This window comes from Maniola jurtina, chromosome 25 (genome assembly GCF_905333055.1).
Source record: "Maniola jurtina chromosome 25, ilManJurt1.1, whole genome shotgun sequence".
Classification (NCBI taxonomy): Eukaryota; Metazoa; Arthropoda; class Insecta; order Lepidoptera; family Nymphalidae; genus Maniola; species Maniola jurtina.
This window is the reverse complement of record NC_060053.1, coordinates 2,731,711-2,754,609: the sequence shown is the minus strand read 5'-3', so window position 1 is coordinate 2,754,609 and position 22,899 is coordinate 2,731,711.

The following is a 22,899-nucleotide window of genomic DNA, read 5'->3' as shown; positions in this document are numbered from 1 at the left end:
CTATAAGGTTTCCTTTTTCGAGGACGGAACCCTAAAACGCTGTTGATTCAATTTCCTCGCACCAGGTAGGTAGTTCCATTAGCTTGAATTAACATTTCTATATAGAGGCAGGTAGGTAATTTATCATAATGCTTGATTTAATTTAACTTTAAGAGGAGTTTAATTCATAGTGTGCTCCACACAAACGTAATTTGGCTTTTATTTAAGTACTGACCAACCAAACTCAATGAAATTTTGTAGATAAATTGTTTTCAGATTAATTATTCCTGTATTTGTGCTATAAGACCTACCTACCTGCCCAATTTCACGATTCTAGGTCAATGGGAAGTACCCTATAGGTTTTCTTGAATGACACGACGGACGGACGGACGGACAGACAGACAGACAGACAACAAAGTGATCCTATAAGGGTTCCGTTTTTCCTTTTGAGGTACGGCACCCTAAAAAGCAAATGCATTAAAAAAGACTCCACTTCTCACTAACAAAAGTGCTCAAAGTGATTCTGAAATTGCAGTGTCCTAGATATTCAAAGACAGAAGAATAAAAACACTTTAAAAGAGTACCAAAGTCGCAATTTACTTAAAATAAGTTTAAAAAGGAAACAATAACACGGAACAGGGTATAAAGATCAGAAGTGGGATTCAAAGCAAATCCTAAGTAAACATATTAATATTATTTCGACTAACGTATTGAACCTTGGACATAGGTATACCCACTAATTATATTATTATTATTTCCCCCTCAACATATTTTAATATTTTTAGAATTTATTTTTTATTAAAAATAGAGGTATTTAATTTTATGCATAATAGTTTTCGATTTATCGTGCAAAATGTCGAAAAAATTACTCGAGTACGGAGCCCTCGGTGCGCGAGTCCGACTCGCGCTTGGCCGGTTTTTTTTAGTGATGTATATTTATATATATATTTATATTTATTTTTCATGTACCAAAATTGTAGTTACAAAGTTATGATAAATTAAGCTATGTACAAAGGAAATGCTTATCTCTAAACAGCGATTTCTTCCAGCTTCCCCGTGGAGGTTGTGAGTAAGGTGCATAAATACGTGGAATAGGTCCCATGGTACTAGATTTACGTAACTACTGTTGTGAAAAACTACTGGACGGATTTGGCTGAAATTTGGAATGGAGATAGATAATATCCTGGATTAGCACACAGGCTACTACTTATCCCGGAAAATCAAAGAGTTCCTACGGGATTTTAAAAACCTAAATCCACGCGGGCGAAGTCGCGGGCATCGGCTAGTAGTTTTCATAAAACAGTCCAAGATCCAAGACCCTATTTCTCGTAAACTCCATTGGCACTCTCAGTGCTCGCTCGGAGTATGTCGACGCGTCCAATTGTCTCTTTTGGTTGTCACAGAATCGAATAATGGTGCAATTACACTGCAATCGAAGTCTATTTGAAACGTGCTGAAGTTTTGATTTAGTTACAGAGAATAGATAGCATTGAGAACATTGCAATCTATCTCTGTGCCTGAATCCTGAATAACGTTAAGAACCCTTGTAAATTACTTACGCTTCAATACAGCTATACTAATATTATAAATGCGAAAGTGTGTCTGTCTGTTTGTCTGTCTGCTACCTTTTCACGGCCCAACAGTTTAACCGATTCTGATGAAATTTGGTATAGAGTTAGCTTATATCCCGGGGATGGAAGAGGTTACGGGACATCAAAAGATCCATCCGTTTAACCGATTTGTATGTTTGGTACCGAGGTAGCTTGCGTCCCTGTAATTATCATAGGCAACTTTTTATCATCTTTATTTTTAGGGTTCCGTATCTCAAAAGGAAAAACGGAACCCTTATAGGATCACTTTGTTGTCTGTCTGCCCGTCCGTCGTGTCTGGCAAGGGTACTTCCTGTAGGGTACTTCCCGTTGACCTAGAATCATGAAAGGCAGGTAGATAGGTCTTATAGCACAAGTAAAGGAATAAATGTGAAAACCGTGAATTTGTGGTTAGGTACATCATTTAAAAAAAAGTGTTTAAATTTTCAAAGTAACGTAACTATATCAAATGGGGTATCATATGAAAGGGCTTTACCTGTATATTTAAAAACAGATTTTTATTTACTTTTATGCATAATAGTTTTTGATTTATCGTGCAAAATGTCGAAAAAACTAGCCGATTACGGAACCCTCAGTGCGCGAGTCCGACTCGCACTTGGCCGAATTTTTTTTGTATGTAACAACTAACAAGCACTTACCTACTTGTTTTTATGCGGAGTAGCTATTAGTAATCGTTGTGTCGACACAATGAATGGTTGCTCTTTTCAATTGTCACAGTCGAATAATGGTGCAATTACACTGCAATCGGCGATATATTGATGTCGCGTTGAAAGAACAAAAATGCTTCTGTAAAGTTGCATCCAATTTATTGTAGTGTTAATAAAATTACTTGCAATACTTTTCATCATTAAAATCATAATTATTAAGACAACATAGGCTACTTTTTATCCGGAAAATCAAATAGTTCCCACGGGATTTTTGTAAACCTAAATTCACGCGAACATCAAATCCATATCCATACTAATATTATAAATGCGAAAGTGTGTCTGTCTGTCTGTCTGTCTGCTACCTTTTCACGGCCTAACAGTTTAACCGATTCTGACGAAATTTGGTACAGAGCTTATATCCCGGGGACGGCCAAGGGCTACTTTTTATCCCGGAAAATCAAAGAGTTCCCACGGGATTCCTAAAGACCCATCCGTTTAACCGATTTGTATGAAAGGCACCGAAGTAGCTTGCGTCCCTGTAATTAACAAAGACAACTTTTTATCCCAGAAAATCAAACAGTTCCAACAGGATCTTTAAAAACCTAAATCCACGCGGACGAAGTCGCGGGCATCCTCTAGTAATAAATAATATGGTAAAATATTATTCATCCTCTAAACATTAACATCGTTAAGAAGCTTCGATTTAAATTTTATAAGCCTCGAGCCTCAACGCCTCATTTTAGAGCCTCGATAGCTAAACGGTTGAGGAGCGGACTGGATTCCGAAAGATCGGCGGTTCAAACCCCACCCGTTGCACTATCGTCGTACCCACTCCTGGCACAAGCTTTACGATTAATTGGAGGAGAAAGGGGAGTATTAGTCATGATTAGCATTACTAATATAAAAAAAAAAACTAAATTGTGTTAAGTCTTTCACTATGTAGCTACTTCGTAGTAGCTAATGAGTAGTGTTTCCATTCGTATAGTAGCATAGTCGTTACGAGCCGCTGAAAGCAGCCTGTGTGGTTTGTAAACTTTGTAATAAAGTCCCTAATGAACTACGCTTTGTGTTTTCTGGAGTTCCCTCATTGTCGTCGAGCTAACGATCTTAGGGAGATATATTACAAAAATGTAGTCTTTTTAGAGTTCCGTAGTAAAACGGGGAACTCTGATAGTTAGGTCTATCTCTATGTCTGTTTGACCGTCTGTTTATGTATTATACCCATTTTAAAAATCAATTAGAAAAGCCTCGATAGCTCAACGGTTGAGGAGCGGACTGAATTCCGAAAGGTCGGCGGTTCAAACCCCACCCGTTGCACTATTGTTGTACCCACTCCTGGCACAAGCTTTACGCTTAATTGGAGGGGAAAGGGGAGTATTAGTCGTGACTAGCATGGCTAATATACTTTAAAAAAAAACAAAAACACAAGCTGTAAAAATGAAGTTTAGCAAAGTTATTAAAATCTGAACATGAAACGGATAGCTCGAAAAAAATTGGTTTATGCCCTCAAGGATTTGTACGGGAGCTGTGGCAGATTTAAAAGTAGCTACCTATGTAATAAGACATGATTAACACTGTACCAATTATTAGGTATTTCTAGAGATTTTGCCCCATCGACTCACACTGTTAAAAGTTATGAAACCTGTAGCTACACCCAGCCTTACAGTGTGCCTCGATAAGAAAAATCCCAACGAGTACCTATACTGTCACATAATTGGTTGACACGTTGGGAACCTACCGAATGCATGTGTCATAAATACTCTATACTCCTTAAAAGTCATCATTGTGGATGTCCACTGTTGGACATAGGCCTTCCCTAAAGAGCGCCATCACACCCGGTCCTCAGCCTTCTTCATCCAGCCACTTCTCGCCAGCTGCTTTATATCGTCGGTCCATCGTGCTGGAGGGCGTCCCACACTACGCTTGCTTAAACGCGGTCTCCACTCAAAGATTATCCGGCTCCAACGGCCATCGCCTCAGCTTTGTGGCGCTAACGTGCGTTAATATTATATAAATCATAGGAAAGAAAAAATAGAAAAAAAAATAATAATACTAAAATATTATTGTAATATTTTCGGTTTATATTTTTAGTTGCTCGTTTTTGTCTTTATTCACTTTTCGAAATATGTAATTATAATGTGTTTTAATAATAAGGAAATATAAATTTAACTAGACAGTAAAATTATGTAATGATGTACCTACTTAGAAAAATTAATTGTACATTATTTATTTTGGAAATAAATGGCTTATTATTATTATTATTATTATAACGGCCATCGCCTCTACGACAGGCATGGCCCACTGCCACTTCAGCTTGCTAATGTTGCTAATAGTTTGGGCTATGTCAGTTAAAAGTCATACTGCGACACAATTCTGTGTGACTCTTTGGGAGCCCACCAAATGCACGTGTCAAAAATTCTGCATACTACCTATATAAAACAGCTTGTTAATAAATTAAAGTACAGAATCCCCTTATGGTATTATGTAAGCTCCTCTACGTACTGTATTTTAAATTAATTTGCAAAATGCGGGTGAAAGCTTACCACAGCATTTTCGGAATATTTACTCGTCAGCCACTGATATAATGCAAAACCTAAGATACATAATTTTACAGTAAAAAAATGAAACTAGAGAATAGAGAGAGAGAAAGAGTTTCTCCTTCTCTCATTCCAAAGTTTAGAACATCGGCGTAAAGTTGCCAGTCTATCGGTATTCTACAGGATATATTTTGGAGAGTGTGCACAAGAACTCTTTGACCTGGTTCCTCCTTCACCTTTCTACCATCGTACTGCCAGGCATCGTCAAGGTCTGCATCCGTACGTAGTCGAAATTCCTCGAACACGTACGAAACGATTTGCTTCCTCTTTCCTAATTCGAACCGCTAGGATATGGAACGCCCTTCCGGCGTCAGTTTTCCCTTCCACCTATAATATGGGTACCTTCAAGTCAAGAGTGAATAGGCAACTTCTAGGCAAGCGCGCTCCATCTTAGGCTGCATCATCACTTGCTAGCAGGTCTGATTGCAGACAAGCGCTAGTCTATATAATTAAACAAAAAAAAAGTGTTGCGAAACCGACGTTTAAACGTGATGTTGGCGGTACATAAGAATAATAATAATTGATAATGCTTGCGGCTTCCGAAGTCAAGATATCATGTAAACTCTGTGTATTAGACCAGTAATTATTGATGTATGGACTTTTTAATTAATTGGATCTTTTATTGGATTGGATTGGATATATGGATTGGATTGGATTTTATTGTATTGGATTTTTTATTTCATTGATAGGCTTGCGCTTGATGGCAATCAGGCTTTAAAAAAAACCGATCAAGTCCAAGTCTGACTCGCACACAAAGGGAATTTTTTAATTTTCATGGTGGAAATTTTGAAATAGAAATGCACATTCTATGAAAATTTCAAATCTTTAGCTCAAATGATGGTTCACGAGATACAGCCCGCTGACAGACAGACGGACGGACGGAGATCGGAGGCTCCCATAGCCCATAGGCATAGGGATTAGGGTCCCATTGGCACCCTTTGGATACGGAACCCTACAAAAGCTATGATGAGGTCTAGAATAAAGCGCCTAATTGAAGATGTCTATTCATTCCTACTCACTCGATTGCGGAAACCTGCATCAATCATTGATCAATCATTGTTACAGTAACAGTATTGTTTGCGTTGGCTATGGTATTTTTGCTGCAACAATGGATTTTAGTAAATAGCGAGAGAGTATCAGCCAATTCGAGGTAATTGTGATCATCATACTGTAGTTATCAAACTATGGTGGTAGGCTGACGGTAGGCCTCCTTTTTAACCCCCGACCCAAAAAGAGGGGTGTTATAAGTTTGACGTGTGTATCTATCTGTGGCATCGTAGCTCCTAAACTAATGAACCGATTTTAATTTAGTTTTTTTTGTTTGGTGGCTTGATCAAGAGTGTTCTTAGCTATAATCCAAGAAAATCGGTTCAGCCGTTTGAAAGTTATCAGCTCTTTTCTAGTTACTGTAAATTTTTAATTTACACTTGTAAATGAATACATTCGCTATCCATACAAATTGAAAGTTTACAGCAACTTCAGTATGTTTGTTTACGTAATATTTTGCAGTTTAGGCCAGTAGCCCCTAAGGATCAGAGGCCCTGGCCTTTAAGGCCCTGAAAATATCTTTGCTTTTCGATATCAATGCTTTACACCGGAAAGTTTAATGCCAGTGACAAAATAAGCTCGCTAATAATATTTTCTTGGAGAGAGCGGTACTATAACGTAGTATAACAAGGTTTTTGGGGAATATCCTCTCTGACGTTTGGGTAATGGGTACAAGGCTCCTGGAAATTAGGATAATATGACTTCGAAACTGCGAAAATAGTTAAACTAAACTGACTTTTGCTTTGCTTAACTCACTAGTTTATTAAGAGGTAACCACGAAACTAATACTTTTAACTTTTACCAATACTAACCGTGGGTTCATCTCAGAAGGGTTTAGACTTTAGGCCATAGTTCATCACACTGGTCAAATATGGATTGGCAGACTTCACACATCTTTGAGAGCATTATGGAGAACTCTAAGGCATACAGGTCTTCTTCACGATGTTTTGTTTCACCGTTTTTTTTTTATTGACCTTATATACGAAAACCCCCTAACATGATATCAGAGACGTTTTTAAATTTTGTTGTATTTTTTTTCCTTCACCGTTATTGCAAGTGGTATTCTGCTCAAATCTGAAAAGTTAGATGTAACCCGTGACCGGAATCGAACCCTGAACTACCCAAATAGGAGGCCAACATCTTAACCTTTAGGATACCAGGGTTTTATCAGGCTATACTTAGTAATGTAATAATACCATTCTCTTCCTGCGTAGTTCCCTCAATTTTGATGATCGTGGCTCCCCTTAGATGCAAGCTTTGCTACATTCAGCGATATATATGACAAGATGCGCCCTTTCATAGTAGTAACATGTTCCAATGCCGTGTAGATCTGAGTCTACAATCAACCATAGTGTGGAAACATAGATAAGTTAAGACCGAACAAACTATAGGTATTAAAGCTGCCTATACCTACTCAAATATGATAACGTGAATAATAATTATTTAGAACTAGCCGATGCCCGCGACTTCGCCCGCGTGGATTTAGGTTTTTCGAAATCCCGTGGGAACTCTTTGATTTTCCGGGGTAAAAAGTAGCCTATGTGCTAATCCAGGATATTATCTATCTCCATTCCAAATTTTAGCCAAATCCGCCCAGTGGTTTTTGCGTGAAGGAGTTACAAACATACACACACACACACACACACACACACACACATACAAACAAACTTTCAGCTTTATAATATTAGTGTGATTTAGAATTTGTTGCTGTTGTTTGATTTCATCGCAGATAGGTGTGTCGACCGCTTCTTATATTTGGTCTGACCAACGTTTTGGGCTACGTCCATGGGGTCTCTTTCCTTTGATCTTACCAGTGACCTTGAGTTTTTCATATTGCTGGCGTTCTTCCTTGCGATGCGACTGAAGTACTCGTAGATCCTTTGCAGACAGATGTAAGATAGCATCATCTTTATTTTTTAGTTAGTAAAGTATTGAGACGTTGGTACTTGGTACCATGTTCAGTCCACGATATACCTACTTATTGAGCATGCGTTGCCACCACATCTCAAAAGCATCGATCATTTTTTACCCGACTGCGGCAAAGCCAAAAGGAAGGGTTATGATTTTAGCAGTCTATGTATGTATGTATGTGTGTATGTTTGTATCCAGATTATGTGTGTTCCACCGTAGCGCCTAAACTACTAGGCCGATTTTGATGAATGAGGTGTCAATCGATTTATCTTAAAGGGTGACATAGGCTGCATCTTATACGAAAAAAATTGACCTAACGGATATTATATGAAAAAAGTGGGGTTCTCCAAAAACTTTTTTTTTTGCTATTGTATCGAGTGGGATGTCAAATGAAAGAGAAGAAAATTCTGAGTTCGTAAATATAATTTTACTACAGCATTAAAATATAGGTACCAAGCGACAGAAAAACAATTTTACTGTAATACTTCAGCGTTTATTAAGAAGATCGCAGTCGGGTTTTAGTATTCAACTTTATCTTGTACTAGCTAACGCCCGCAACTTCGTCCGCGTAGAATTAGGTTTTTCGAAATCCCGTGGGAACTCTTTGATTTTCCGGGATAAAAAGTAGCGTATGTGCTAATCCAGGATATTATCTATCTCCATACCGAATTTCAGCCAGTGGTTTTTGCGTGAAGGAGTAACAAACTTACACACACACACACACACACACACATACAAACTTTCGCCTTTATAATATTAGTGTGATATCATCAGCGGCTTTATTAAGAGTCCACCTCCAGTACTCGAGTAATAATACATACTTACTTTACATATTATTTTACATTACTTTTAAAAGATTCTCAATAATGCCTACTTAAGCTGTTAAGTCAAACTTAATAAGCTAGCTTCGTAAGTTTTGTTTATGTGTATGTTTCAAACTTGAAAAGTTAGCAAAGTATCGACATTTTCTCTGATAAGTTTACCTATAATATGAGTGTATTACTGAGTTAAGAGGATGTTTTTAACCACCGACCAACAAAGACGGGTGTTATAAGTTTGACGTGTGTATCTGTGTATCTGTCTGTGGCATCGTAGCTCCTAAACCAATGAACCGATTTTAATTTAGTTTTTTTTTGTTTGAAAGGTGGCTTAATCGAGAGTGTTCTTAGCTATAATCCAAGAAAATCGGTTCAGCTGTTTGAAAGTTATCAGCTCTTTTCTAGTAACTGTAACCTTCACTTATCGGGGGTGTTATAAATTTTTAATTTACACTTGCTATTTATACTGGATAGGTAGATCAAAATATATAAGAACTCTCAATGTTTTCCTTCACCGCATATTTACCTATATCTATTTTCCCCCTTAGGAGTTAAATTTCCAAAAATCCTTTCTTAGCGGATGGCTGCGTTAGTCAGTCAGTCACTCAGTCAGTTCTTTTATATATTTAGATTGGTATACATTCTGACTTTCAACCACATCGTAATTTGTAGTTAAAAAGTACCTACTGAATTCTTTTTTCTATACAAGGAATACCACACGTATGTTATAGTAAATTGTATCAGCGATATTGAAAAATCCAATATTAAAGCTTTGTTACAAAGAATTTTGCTATATTGGATTCCTTTATTGCTTTGTCAACGATATATACACAATACAATATACTAAATTCATTGAAACTATTGGTAGGTATTTCAATACAAAAATAAAAACAATGAAATGGTACAAAGTCCTACTTATTTTCGATTTTGTTAATCTTTTTTGTTATTTTAAATCTGAAAATAAATAAAATTGTGTGTCTGTGGTTTTAAAACTTTTATGCACATATATTTTTTCGAAACATCTAAAATCTAAATTATTAAAACAATGAATCTAAAACTAAAAAAAAACCTTAAAAAATATAATACAATAACTAAAATAAATTATTAAAAGAAGTCCCTTTAGGCAAGGTTCCGAAGATACTGGCAGCGACCCGCCCAGGCTTCGTACGGGTAGCTTATTACAATTTTAATAGGGGTCTTTATTTTTTGAAAATAAAATATAACTCATGTTACTTGCTTATAATGTAGCTTTCTATAGGTGAAAAAGTTGAGTTTTTTGAGTTTATCCTACTTTTCTCTTATAATATTAGTTAATTTTAAAACCGTCAGTCATCTTGATTTCTCTCAACACCTCGAACTATTATCTTCATATTTCAACAAATTAACACAAAACAATATTAAACTACACATATAAAGCTTCCTCTTGAATCACTCTATCTATTGGTGAAAATTATATTATTACCCGTTGAGTACTTTAAATGATCAGACAGCGGGAAGCGACCTTATTTATAACTAGCGACCCGCCCCGGCTTCGCACGGGTGGACACTACCACGAAAAATCCTATCTATTTTCCGGGATAAAATATAGCCTATACAAATTCGGAAGAATCCCTCTAAGTAATGGTAAAAGAAATTTTGAAATCGGTCCAGTAGTTTTTGAGCCTATTCAATACAAACATACAAAGGTTTCCTCTTTATAATATTAGTATAGATTTGTAAAGATTTAGTATTGAGTTAAGTATTATGTTATTTAAACGGTTATTTGGAAAAAAAAATTCTATATATCTGGCCGTCTATTGATTTATCTTGTCACGCAACGTGGGAAGTCACTATTATAAGTTGATAGTACTTTTTCGTGCGACCTACAAAATTTTCAGAGAACTTTCAATTATATTTTTCATAGAAAACTGTCTATGGCTAAAATAAACCCCAGTTTACTGCGAAGTGTGGTTACTGAATTACAAAAGTTCGAAATAAACATGTTACATGCTTTTGATATACGATCCATTTTCCGATGCGCAAGTAACTTTTTTACGGAGCCACTCCTCGAGAAAGAGTCGGCATATGCAACGTTGTATTTGGGGAAAGCAACGGACCACTTGGTCAAAAAATATACATTTTGCATCTCCACTTTTCGAAGCCCACGGGCCACGAGTATATGGTTAACGTAAAGTATTCCTCTGCAAAGTGAAAGAGTAAAATACCAAGCGTCAAATAAATACTGTGACAGCAAAGCTGCTGCACAAACGCGCAGTCATGCTCACACAAATACTTCTAAACTATGGGTGGAAGTAGTGACTCCTGTACTAAATAAAGAACTAAGCAAAATTTGGTTTTGCTAGCCATCTTCAGTTCCATATGTAGAACTTGCAAGATTCGCCATTGACAGATGCGTTAGGGAACACAAATTAATAATACTGAGCTATCAACAACCTATTTATAGCTAAAATAGCTGAAAACACGTGCGTGCACACACATCAACAGTTCAAATGATATGCAAAAAGAAATGTCAACATTTTATTTCTGCCAGATTAGTTCTCTATGTATACTCCTAGACTTGTTACTCGATGGTGAAGAAGCAAGAAGCAAGTTTAACAACGTCCGACACAAATACTAGATACTTCCTGCATTAAAAGTTCTATCTTGACTTCCTCTGTTCCGTAGATATTGGGTAAACATATTGCGAAACGTACAGTTATGGATTTGACCTGAATTGTTATTCGATTTGACGAACTTGGTATCTACCGCTTCCAACCAGATGTCTGTAAAAGAATACAATAAAATCCCAGACCAAAATATAAGCCACTAGATGATTCCCGAGACTTCATCTGCGTGGATTTAGGTATTTTAATAATCCCGTGAGAACTTTTTGATTTTCCGGGATAAAAAGTTGCCTATGTCAATGGAATGCAATCCACCTCTGTACCAGATTTCATATAAATCAATCAAAGAATGGACCTTTAATTAGGTATTTTAATAATCGCTTGGAAACTCTTTGATTTTCCGTGATAAAAAGTTGCCTATGTCAATGAAATCTGGTACAGAGGTGGATGCAATCCACCACTGTGCAATCCACCACCATATCAGATTTCATATAAATCAGTCAAACGGATGGGCTTTTAAGAATCCCGTGGGAACTCTTTGATTTTTCTGGATAAAAAGTAGCCTATGTCCTTAAGGCCCCGGGATGCAAGCTAACTCTGTACTCATTAAAATCGGTGAAACTGTTCGACCGTGGAAAGCTAGCAGACAGACAGACAGACAAACAGACAGACAGGCACATTATCGCATCTATACTAATAAATAAAATTGGAGTGTCTGTCTGTAATTTCGAAATAACTACCGCATATTAGGGTCATATGGTTATTTGAACGATACTATAACTGAATCACACGTTTTTAAAATTTTTGTCTGTCTGTCTGTCTGTCTGTCTGTTTGAAAAGGCTAATCTTGGGAACGGCTGAACCGATTTTGACGGGATTTTCACAGACAAGTAGAGAATTGATCAGGGAGTAACATAGGCTACTTTGTTAACCGACTTTCAAAAAGGGAGTTGTGTTTTTCTACCTATGTACACCGAAATCTCCGAGATTTCTGAACCGATTTGCGTCATTTCTTTTTTAATCGATAGAGGAACTTTGCGACATTGTTTCATAAAAAATTTGGAGTCCAACTCCTTAATTCTGATGCTGCAGGGGATCTGACCAATCCACGCGGGTGAAGCTGCGGGCATCAGCTAGTTTTTAATATATTAGTATGGATATGAAACAGTAATTCAATTACCTAACGTCAATGGAGTAGAATTTTCGTCAGTAATAGTTTGATCGACTTGCGGTCAGCTCACTCAGCGAGACGTAATGGCTGCAGCTGGTTCTGATTCGACCTATTTCCACGGAAATTGTCACCAAAATTGTCACATTAGTACCTACAGCATTTGGGAGCGCCTGATTTATGAGAAACTTATTTGGGTTTGTTTTGTTATTACGCTTCTTTATTACAAAAAAAACATCCCTTAGAACTGTAATGGACATCACACTTCACACTAAATTATAAAGGCTAAAGTTTGTGTGTATGTGTGTGTGTATGTTTGTTACTCCTTCACGCAAAAACTACTGGACGAATTGGGCTGAAATTTAGAATGGAGATAGATTATACTCTGGATTAGCACATAGACTACTTTTTATCCCGGAAAATCAAAGAGTTCCCACGGGATTTTTAAAAAACTACATCCACGCGAACGAAGTCGCGGGCATCAGCTAGTATTATAAATGCGAAAGTGTGTCTGTCTGTCTGCTACCTTTTCACGGCCCAACAGTGTGACCGATTCTGACGAAATTTGGTACAGTATTAGCTTATATCCCGGGGACGGACATAGGCTACTTTTTATCCCGGAAAATCAAACAGTTCTCACAGGATCTTTAAAAATCTAAATCCACGCGGACGAAGTCGCGGGCATCCTCTAGTAATTAATATACATGACTTGCTATGACTATTTTCTCGCCCAAGAAAAGTAAAATCTATGTATGATTCCGTGTGAATAAAAGAGATAAATATATTAATAGTTGATCGCTGACTGTGCACACTGTCGTCGAAAACTCTGTCACTAGGTAGGTACTTGTTTTTAGTAGTAACAAGAGCTATCAAAGAAAAACCTACTTAGCGACGCTCTCTTGGGGGTCGAAACAGGCGCAGTAATTAAATGTATCACTCGGCGACTAGTGCGAACAATCGCCAATCAAACTCGCACACTCGCTCATAGCCCAGCGACAAAATTATCCCAACTACACACTCGCACGCCATACCAAAGCCAATTTAAAAATCATTTCATAATAAAAGTTACTTATAACATTACTTATAATATTATTAACTTGAAATAAAACAATTCTTCATCAAAACAATTACTGTACTTAGAACAATATTTTTAATGAAGTTAGAATAAGTATACTTTATTTTTTAATGAAGTTTTTCACATTAAAATTAAATAGAATTTCTCCTAATAATATTATCTTCAATACGAATTATTATAATATTTTCTTAGGGTTACTCGGAATTTATACACAGTTCGTAAAATCAAAATTTTGCAAAGCGTATTTCTACAGAGCGCCGAGTAGCCAAGTGGATAAAACATTGGCGTTCTCAGCAGTACTGGGTTCAATTCCTTTTCAGAGTTATCAATTAAATATCACGAGTTTTCTTTAACCCCCGAACCAAAAAGAGGGGTGTTATACGTTTAATGTGGGTATCTGTGTATTAGTCTGTGGCATCGTAGCTCCTGAACTTATGAACCGATTTTAATTTAGTTTTTTTGTTTGAAAGGTGGCTTGACGCGTAGCGAAAAAATTGTAAGTCTATGGGCTTGACGGAGAGAGTTCTTAGCTATAATCCAAGAAAATCGGTTCAGCCGTTTGAAAGTTATCAGCTCTTTTCTAGTTACTGTAACCCTCACTTGTCGGGGGTGTTATAAATTTTTATTTTACACTTGTTAATTGAAAATATTACAGTAAAACTAGCTCTATCTAATCTAAATCACAAGTTAAAATTAAAACCACCCAAATTTCGCTCATAAAAGAACATTTTTCGAACGAACAACAATAATAATATGTTTAGAACAACGCAATTGAGTGAACTGATTTGAATAGAATAGGATCGCTTTGTATTCGAGTCACAAACTGTGACAATAAAAAACTTCTGAAACGCACCGTAAAATCAATTTTATAAAGTTGTCCGTTGATATTTTTGGCCGTGGGTTCCGTTTCTAGCATCTATCATCATGATCAACCCATTTCCGCCCCACTACTGAGTACGGGTCTCCTCTCAGAATGAGAAGGGTTCAGGCCATAGTCTGCCACGCTGGCCCAATGCTGGCAGACATTCATATACCTTTGAGAACATGGAGAACTCTCAGGCATGCAGGTTTCCTCACGATGTTTTCCTTCAGCGTTAAAGCAAGTGATATTAATTGCTTAAAACGCACATAACTGAAAAGTTAGTGGTGCGTGCCCGGGATCGAACCCCCGACCTCCGATTAGGAGGCGGACGTTCTAAACACTAGACTATTACAGCTTTTTAGCATCTATACAAGGAACCAAAAGCCGCTAAACCAGACAAATCTGTATGGTGCAACATGCAGCATGCGATATGCACCGCCCGCCCTCCCACTGATAAACATGCAGGAAAAGCTAGCCACCAAGCAAGCAATACGCATCACCACCACGCAGCACCACACAATTCCCAAAAACCACTCCACAGATCAAGGACATAGTACGGACATTGCATGAACATTGCGTGGTCAATTGAAAACGGGTAAAAGGAACCCTAAAGCCAGTGGTGCGTCAGAATAGCTTTGTGATTCCAGAATTATGCGGTCGCCGTAATAATTTACATTGTAATTCCCTAATGAATTGGCCGCACCTGCCTTTTATTGGTTCAAACGCTAAATTTCCACTCCAGAGAGGGAAAATAATAAAATTTTATTCAAATAATGGCTGACTAGCATAGAATAAAAACTAAATAATTCATGTATCACCCATATTATAAACTAGCTGGTGCCCGCAGCTTCGCCCGAGTGGATTGGTCAGATCCCCTGCAGCATCAGGATTGAGGAGTTGGACTCCAAATTTTTTATGAAACAATGTCGCAAAGTTCCTCTATCGATTAAAAAAGAAATGACGCAAAACACAACTCCCTTTTTGAAAGTCGGTTAAAAAAGTAGCCTATGTTACTCCGTGGTCAATTCTCTACTTGTCTGTGAAAATCCCGTCAAAATCGGTTCAGCCGTTCTCAAGATTAGCCTTTTCAAACAGACAGACAGACAGACAAACAAAAATTTTAAAAACGTGTGATTCAGTTATAGTATCGTTCAAATAGCCATATGACCTTAATATGCGGTAGTTATTTCGAAATTACAGACAGACACTCCAATTTTATTTATTAGTATAGATGCACATCTTATTGTAATTTTTTTTCTAGAATCTTAAAGACCTGGATTGTAACATTGGCTACTTACTGAGACTACTTACGCATGGATCACACTACTATTATAAAGGCGAAAGTTTGTATGTGTGTGTGTATGTTTGTTCCTCCTTCACGCAAAAACTACTGGACGGATTGGACTGAAATTTAGAATGGAGATAGATTATTTATTTATTTATTTTATTTATTGGCATCAGCTAGTAATATTTAATTTTTATCCCGGAAAATCAAAAAGTCCCCACGAAATTATTAAAAGCCTCAAACTACGTGGACAAAATCGCGGGCAACAACTAGTATAAACAAATAAAGAACAAACAGAAAAAATTAGTGCTCAGTTGCAAGAAAAGTTCCCCAATCAAAAGCTACATTTCCGTTAATGAATCTGTGTTTTTCCTAGGTGCCTGTTTCAGTAGTGATTGATTGATATTACTACTTATCTATAGTGGAAACCTATAAGCAACACAAATTTGGAAGAGAAGCTATATTTATGGTATCACTATGTCAAAGTATTGGACCACTGGGTCTAAAAATGTTTTCAAGGCCTTTCATTATTATTTCATTATTCATTAGTAATAACTAATTAACTTTAAACCATTAACGCAATCCAACTTTGAAAGATAAGCAATACGTATGATATCAATATGCCAAAGTATTGGACTACTGGGTCCGAAATTGTTTTCAAGGCCTTTGATAATTTAATGTTACTACTATGGCTACTATCTATATTAGATACCAATAAAGCAACGCAACTTTGGAAAAGAAACAATACGTATGGTATCACTAGACATGCCAAAGTATTGGATGACTAGGTCCAAAAACGCCGAAAGTATTTCGACAAAATCTGTCATAGAGTCTGTCATACCGTTGTGGTTTGTGTGCTTTATGTGTGTGTTACCTGTTGTTTTGCTTTACTATTGTGTGTCTCCAAAATAAAACTTAAATAAAATAAATAAATAAAATGCTAGAACTATTTTACGAAGAAAGGACTGTCTACTCTTAGTCGTGGTGCTCGGTGGTGGTAACTGATTAGTTCAGACTCGATAGCCATACCAGGCGCTGGTCGTTTTAATTAATTAAAGGTGTCAGCTGATTATTTTTTACTTAGAATTGATGAATTCTGCGAGATGTGATCTTATTAAGTGACATAATATATCCAACAAATTAAACATGAAAACGTTAGCATCTCTATCTTCATCAATATAAACCTATTGCCAGCCCACTACTGATCGTGTAGTCCCGTTGGCCCCATTATGCGTGTCCCCATTAATGGGGCCAACGGGATTGGAATAAAATTATTAAAAAAATCAGTCCCGTTGTCCCCATGATCTATTCCTGTTCAACGGGGACTGCGGTATCATCTGGGATAGATATGTTTGGGTGCCTATTTATGATTTTAATTTGCTTAATATACACCGTCGCGACAGTTAATCACATTCATACTTACGATTTTACACATAAAACTGTGTATATGTACGTACGGTCAACATTATTATTTAATTAAACTAAGTAGGTACATATACACAGTTTTTTTAGTGTAAAATCGTAACTGTCACGAAGTTGTATATTAAGCAAATAAAAATCATAAATAGGCACCCAAACATATCTATCCCAGATAATACCGCAGTCCCCGTTGAACAGGAATAGATCATGGGGACAACGGAACTGATTTTTAATAATTTTATTATAATCCCGTTGGCCCCATTAATGGACACATGGATAATGGGGCCAACGGGACTACACCCTACTGCATCACGGGTCTCATCCCATTCTGAGAAGTATAGTAGTAGCTTCCTAATCGGGGTGTCTGGGGTTCGATTCCGGTCACGAACAACTAACTTTTTGGAGTATTGGGCGTTTAAAAAATTAAATATCACTTGCTCTAACGGCGAAGGAAAATATCGTGAAGAAACCTGCACACCTGAAAGTTCTCCATTTTGTTCTCAAAGGTGTGAGAACTTTTTCCATTCCCACTTAGTCCAGGGTGGAGGGCTATACATTATTTAAAAATTATAACTAACACTATTTAAAAAGTCATTAATACTAGAGAATACAAAGAACAATGTGTGTGAGCTAAAAGGGCTCTATCTCAGCATGATGCTGCAGTATTTGACTACTGCACGACCAGGGCTCTGCCTGAAAATGTAAATAGATAAATAGTAAATAGACTGATAGCTTAACAGGGCTCTCTCCGTCACTCGTTTCATACAATCGTAGTTCCAATTTCATTTGAATATTAAACAACCAAAGTCCATGAAATTTTGCAGACATATTCTAGAAACTAATATCTGTGTCTGTGGTGTTTTAAATTTTTCCAAAAATATGTAGTTTTAAAATTACAGGGGCTCAAAGATTTGTATGAAAATTTTTAAGACCGCGTAACTTTGAAACCGAGTATTTTAACAGAAATCTGTAAAACCACAGACAGATATTAGTTTCTAGAATATGTCTGCAAAATTTCATGAACTTTGGTTGCTTAATATTCAAATGAAATTGGAACTACGATTGTATGAAACGAGTGACGGAGAGAGCCCTCTTAAATCTAATGCTCTGCGTGTTTGTAAGCAACTTTCATTCTATCTATTTATTGTCAGTGACCACGAAAGCTTGCAATTTCTATTTAACGATAGATAAACAATAGAACAAAAGTAAGGACTTTGCCGTTTGAATGAAGCGTTGGAAAGTCCGGAAAACAAGTCCGCCGGACGTCCGATAACAAAATTCCGGCAATTCAGACAAGTGAAGGTATTTGTTACGGATTCCGGAGCCTTTGTTTAACATCACACGATTTCGGAACAATAGAATTCTTTTGTTTATTATGAGAAAAAAAAAACGATAGAAACTGAGAACTGAACGGTGTATACCCACTACCTTTTTTTGCGTTTTGAACAGAGTTTAATCTCCTGAAAGACTTGTCCTCGATGAAAAGGCAGATGAAAACTCTAAGTAGGAAAAACCCATACTAATATTATAAATGCGAAAGCGTGTCTGTCTGTCTGTCTGTTTGCTACCTTTTCACGCCCCAACAGCTTAACCGATTCTGACAAAATTTGGTACAGAGTTAGCTTATATCCCGCGCACGGACATAGGCTACTTTTAATCCCGAAAAATCAAAGAATTCCCACGGGATTCCTAAAAACCCATCCGCTTAATCGATTTGTATGAAATTTGGTACCGAGGTAGCTTGCGTCCCTGTTATTGACATAGGCAACTTTTTATCCCGGAAAATCAAACAGCTCCCACGGGATCTTTAAAAACCTAAATCCACGCGGACGAAGTCGCGGGCATCCTCTAGTTTACGATATTAATAAGATATTCGGGCAATATTTTAGGCATATTAAAGGCGGTATTCTAAATATTTAGGTCTTAAGCAGACCGTTTCGGCCCTGAATAACAAACGGGTATTTTATCCTCTCTCAAACTCAATATAAGGGAAAATTAGTATTAGAACACACTAGAGACATTTTGTTTTACATCCATATTTAATATTATAAATGCGAAAGTGTGTCTGTCTGTCTGTCTGTCTGTCTGTCTGTCAGTCTGTCTGTCTGCTACCTTTTCACGGCCCAACACTTTAAACGATTCTGACAGAATTTGGTACAGGGTCAGCTTATATCCCGGGAACGGACATACAGTTCCCGCGGGATTCCTAAAGACCCATCCACTTAACTGATTTGTATGAAATTTGGTACCGAAGTAGCTTGCGTCCCTATAATCGAAATAGGCAACTTTATATCCCGGAAAATCAAACGGTTCCCATGGGATCTATAAAAATCTAAATCCACGCGGACAAAGTCGCGGGTATCCTCTAGTAATTAAATATTTTTGTCCTTAGTCTAGTCTGTGTGTGATAGCATACAGTTGGTGAATGAAAAGAATTCGCGAGGACCATTGAAAAAATGACAATGTCTATTACTTATTTTACTGTTGAACTATTCCATAGAAAAATTGATAGATTTAACTTTGTTGTATAATTATGGCTTCACCAGTTCTTTACGTTTTAATTATGTCGTCAAAATAAACAGTTCTTTTATTTCAATGACATTAAAAAATGTAAGTCACCATAACCTCTTTTTATAATCTCAATTTTTTTATCCATATAATCCATAAATTTTTATCATATAATAATATGTTGCGGAACCCTTCGTGCGAGAGTTCAACTCGCGCACGAAGGGTTCCACAACATCGTACAAGATATCTTAAACCAGTACACATAGTAAAAGTTTGCAAGTTAATGCCGAACAGCGCTGTCTTGATGTGATTTAGTAAATTAATCATTTTGGGAACACAAATCTTTATTTATTTTGTGATGGAACACCAATTCATGGTTTTCTGATTTATTTCTTTGTCTTGTGCTATAACAGATTACTACCTGCCAAATTTCATGAGTCTAGGTCAACGAGAAGGACCCTATAGGTTTTGATTCCCCCGAATTGACAGACACGCTAAACAGACAGACAAGGGATCCTGTTTTCCTTTTGAGAACCCTCAAAATAAAGTAGATATTTCAACTTATTGTCGCGCGACATGTCTCAAGTGAGATACCAACCTAAACGGTTACTCAACATAAAGGAAAATTACTGAAGAAAGTAGGGCTCAACCATTCAAGACCCTGCAAAGACCTCTTTTCAATCTAATACTTTAGGAACAATACTTACGAGTATGTACTTTCCTCTTTGCTTTATTTAAGTCCTATTTGGGCAGATAAGTATAGTACTTTTTATTTGAATTACGTCTTTATTTAGACAGATAAACATTTTATTTGCGTTTGGGACCCTTGTAGCTTTAGTTTTAAGTTACGTAATTAATTATCACCACTATATCGTGATAAAAATTAGAGTACAATTACTTTGAATAAATGATTTTGACTTTGACTTTGATTTTGAAAAAATTTCAATGACACTCACAATTAGGTGGTTTGGGGATCTCCCTGGCTCAGTGGTAAGCACTATATGGTCTTATTAGTGGGAAGTCCCGGGTTCGATTCTTCTTATATATTTTCTAAATTGTCTCTGGTTTGGTCTGGTGGGTTTAGCGTTCCGGTACGATGCCGTATATAAACCGATTAGGGGAATGAAGAGTTTAACGAAATTGCCATACCCCTTCCAAGTTAGCCCGCTTCCATCTTAGACTTCATCATCACTTACCACCAAGTAGGAGATATAGGTCAGTCAGTCGTCAGTCACCTTTTCTATATAAAAGGAAAAATTGACTGACTGACTGATCTATCTACGCATAGCTCTATTCACTGGACGGACCAGGCTGGGCATGCACATACCTAGCTGCTATGACGTAGACATCCGCTAAGAAAGTATTTTTGAAATTTTTCAACCCCAAAGGGGAAAATAGTGGTTTGAAAGTATAGTCCATACGGACGGAATCGCAGGCTTAAGTTGGATCTTTTATATATTAAAACTATTCTAGTCTAAAAGCCTTATTATCACAGCTCGTTCAAGCAGTAACGAGTAGCAGTTATAGCTTAAAATGACAAGAGAATTTTAAATAGCTTAATGCTCCAAGCTCTCAAGCATTTGTCTTTCCTTTGTCGAGGCTGCTTTCGTGTGATAACGTATTTGAATAATTTAATTTTGTACCTGAGACTAGACTGGATTCTAGAGTGTTCCAGTTAATCTTTTGAAGTAATCTAGTCGTAACTTCAAAAATTCGGCCAAGCGTGAGTCGGGTTCGCACTCGAAAGGTTCTATATCATCGAACAACACTTTTTAGGGTTCCATACCTCAAAAGGAAAAAGGGTCCCGCCTTTTAGAATTACTTTGTTGTCTGGCTGTCTGTCTGTATGTTTGTCTGTCTGTGCATCTGTCTGTCTATCTGTCTGTTCGTCTGTGGTGTCTGGCAAGAAAATCTGTAGGTTACTTCCGGTTGACCTAGAATCATGAAATCTGGTAGGTAGGTAGGTCTTATAGCACAAATAAAGGGGGAAATCCGAAAACCGTGAATTTGCGGTAACATCACAAAAAAAATATGTTCATAAATAAATAATTTGTATTTTCAATTTTCAAAGTAAGATAACTACATATACCAAATGGGGTATTTGTGAAAGGGCTTTACCTGTACATTCAAAAAAGATTTTTATTTATTTTTATGCATTATGGTTTTTCATTTATCCAATTATCGAAATTTAGCAAAATGTCGAAAAAAATACCCGAGTACGGAACCTTTAGTGAGCGAGTCTGACTAGCACTTTTTCAAATCAAATCAAATCAAATCAAATTTCTTTATGCAATATGTTACATTCAATTAAGATACATTTTGGTCACACAAAAAATAAATAAAAATAATAATAATTAAATAATAATAGCAAAATGTCCAAGTCAAAACTTGGCCGGTTTTAGAGTGAAAATCTGGTTCTCGAGTTATATGCGGAAGAATCTGGAAACCCAGCGCTCTCTCTGTTACTTAATTCCATATTAATGACAGAGACGAAAGTTGAGGCACCGACAAATCACAAATGAAACTATCTATGTTTTTGAATTGAAATTCGAATGTCTTTTCGTAACATGTTTGTGATTGGTTGAAAAGTATAAACAGTATACTTACATACATATATTATATACCTAAATGTAATACAATTCTACATTTAACTGCAAATTTAATCCTTGCAACTCGGTTAACTGCATATTAAAACGTTGCCTCTAAAGGTCGTTATGAGGCTCTTATGCGGTAATGTACTGTTATTAAAAACAATTTTACCTCGAAACGATTGTACAATAAACGTGCTGTACCATTTCTAAGTAAAAGATCATTAAGCTTTGTATAAACACAACAGTGCAATGTGGCTAATAATTCTTTCGACCGATATCCATACTAATCACACTATCACACTAATATTATAAAGGAGAAAGTTTGTATGTGTGTGTGTGTGTGTGTATGTTTGTTACTCCTTCACGCAAAAACTACTGGACAGATTAGGCTGCAATTTAGAATGGAGATAGATTATACCCTGGATTAGCACATAGGCTACTTTTTATCCCGGAAAATCAAAGAGTTCCCACGGGAATTTTAAAAACCTACATCCACGCGAACGAAGTCGCGGGTATAAGCTAGTATTATAAATGCGAAAGTGTGTCTGTCTGTCTGTCTGCTACCTTTTCACGGCCCAACAGTTTAACCGATTCTGACGAAAGGTACAGTGTTAGCTTATATCCCGGGGACGGACATAGGCTACTTTTTATCCCGGCAAATCCAAGAGTTCCCACGGGATTCCCAAAAACCCATCCGCTAAACCGATTTGTAGTATGTTTGATACCGAGGTAGCTTGCGTCCCTGTAATTGATATAGCCAACTTTTTATCCCGAAAAAT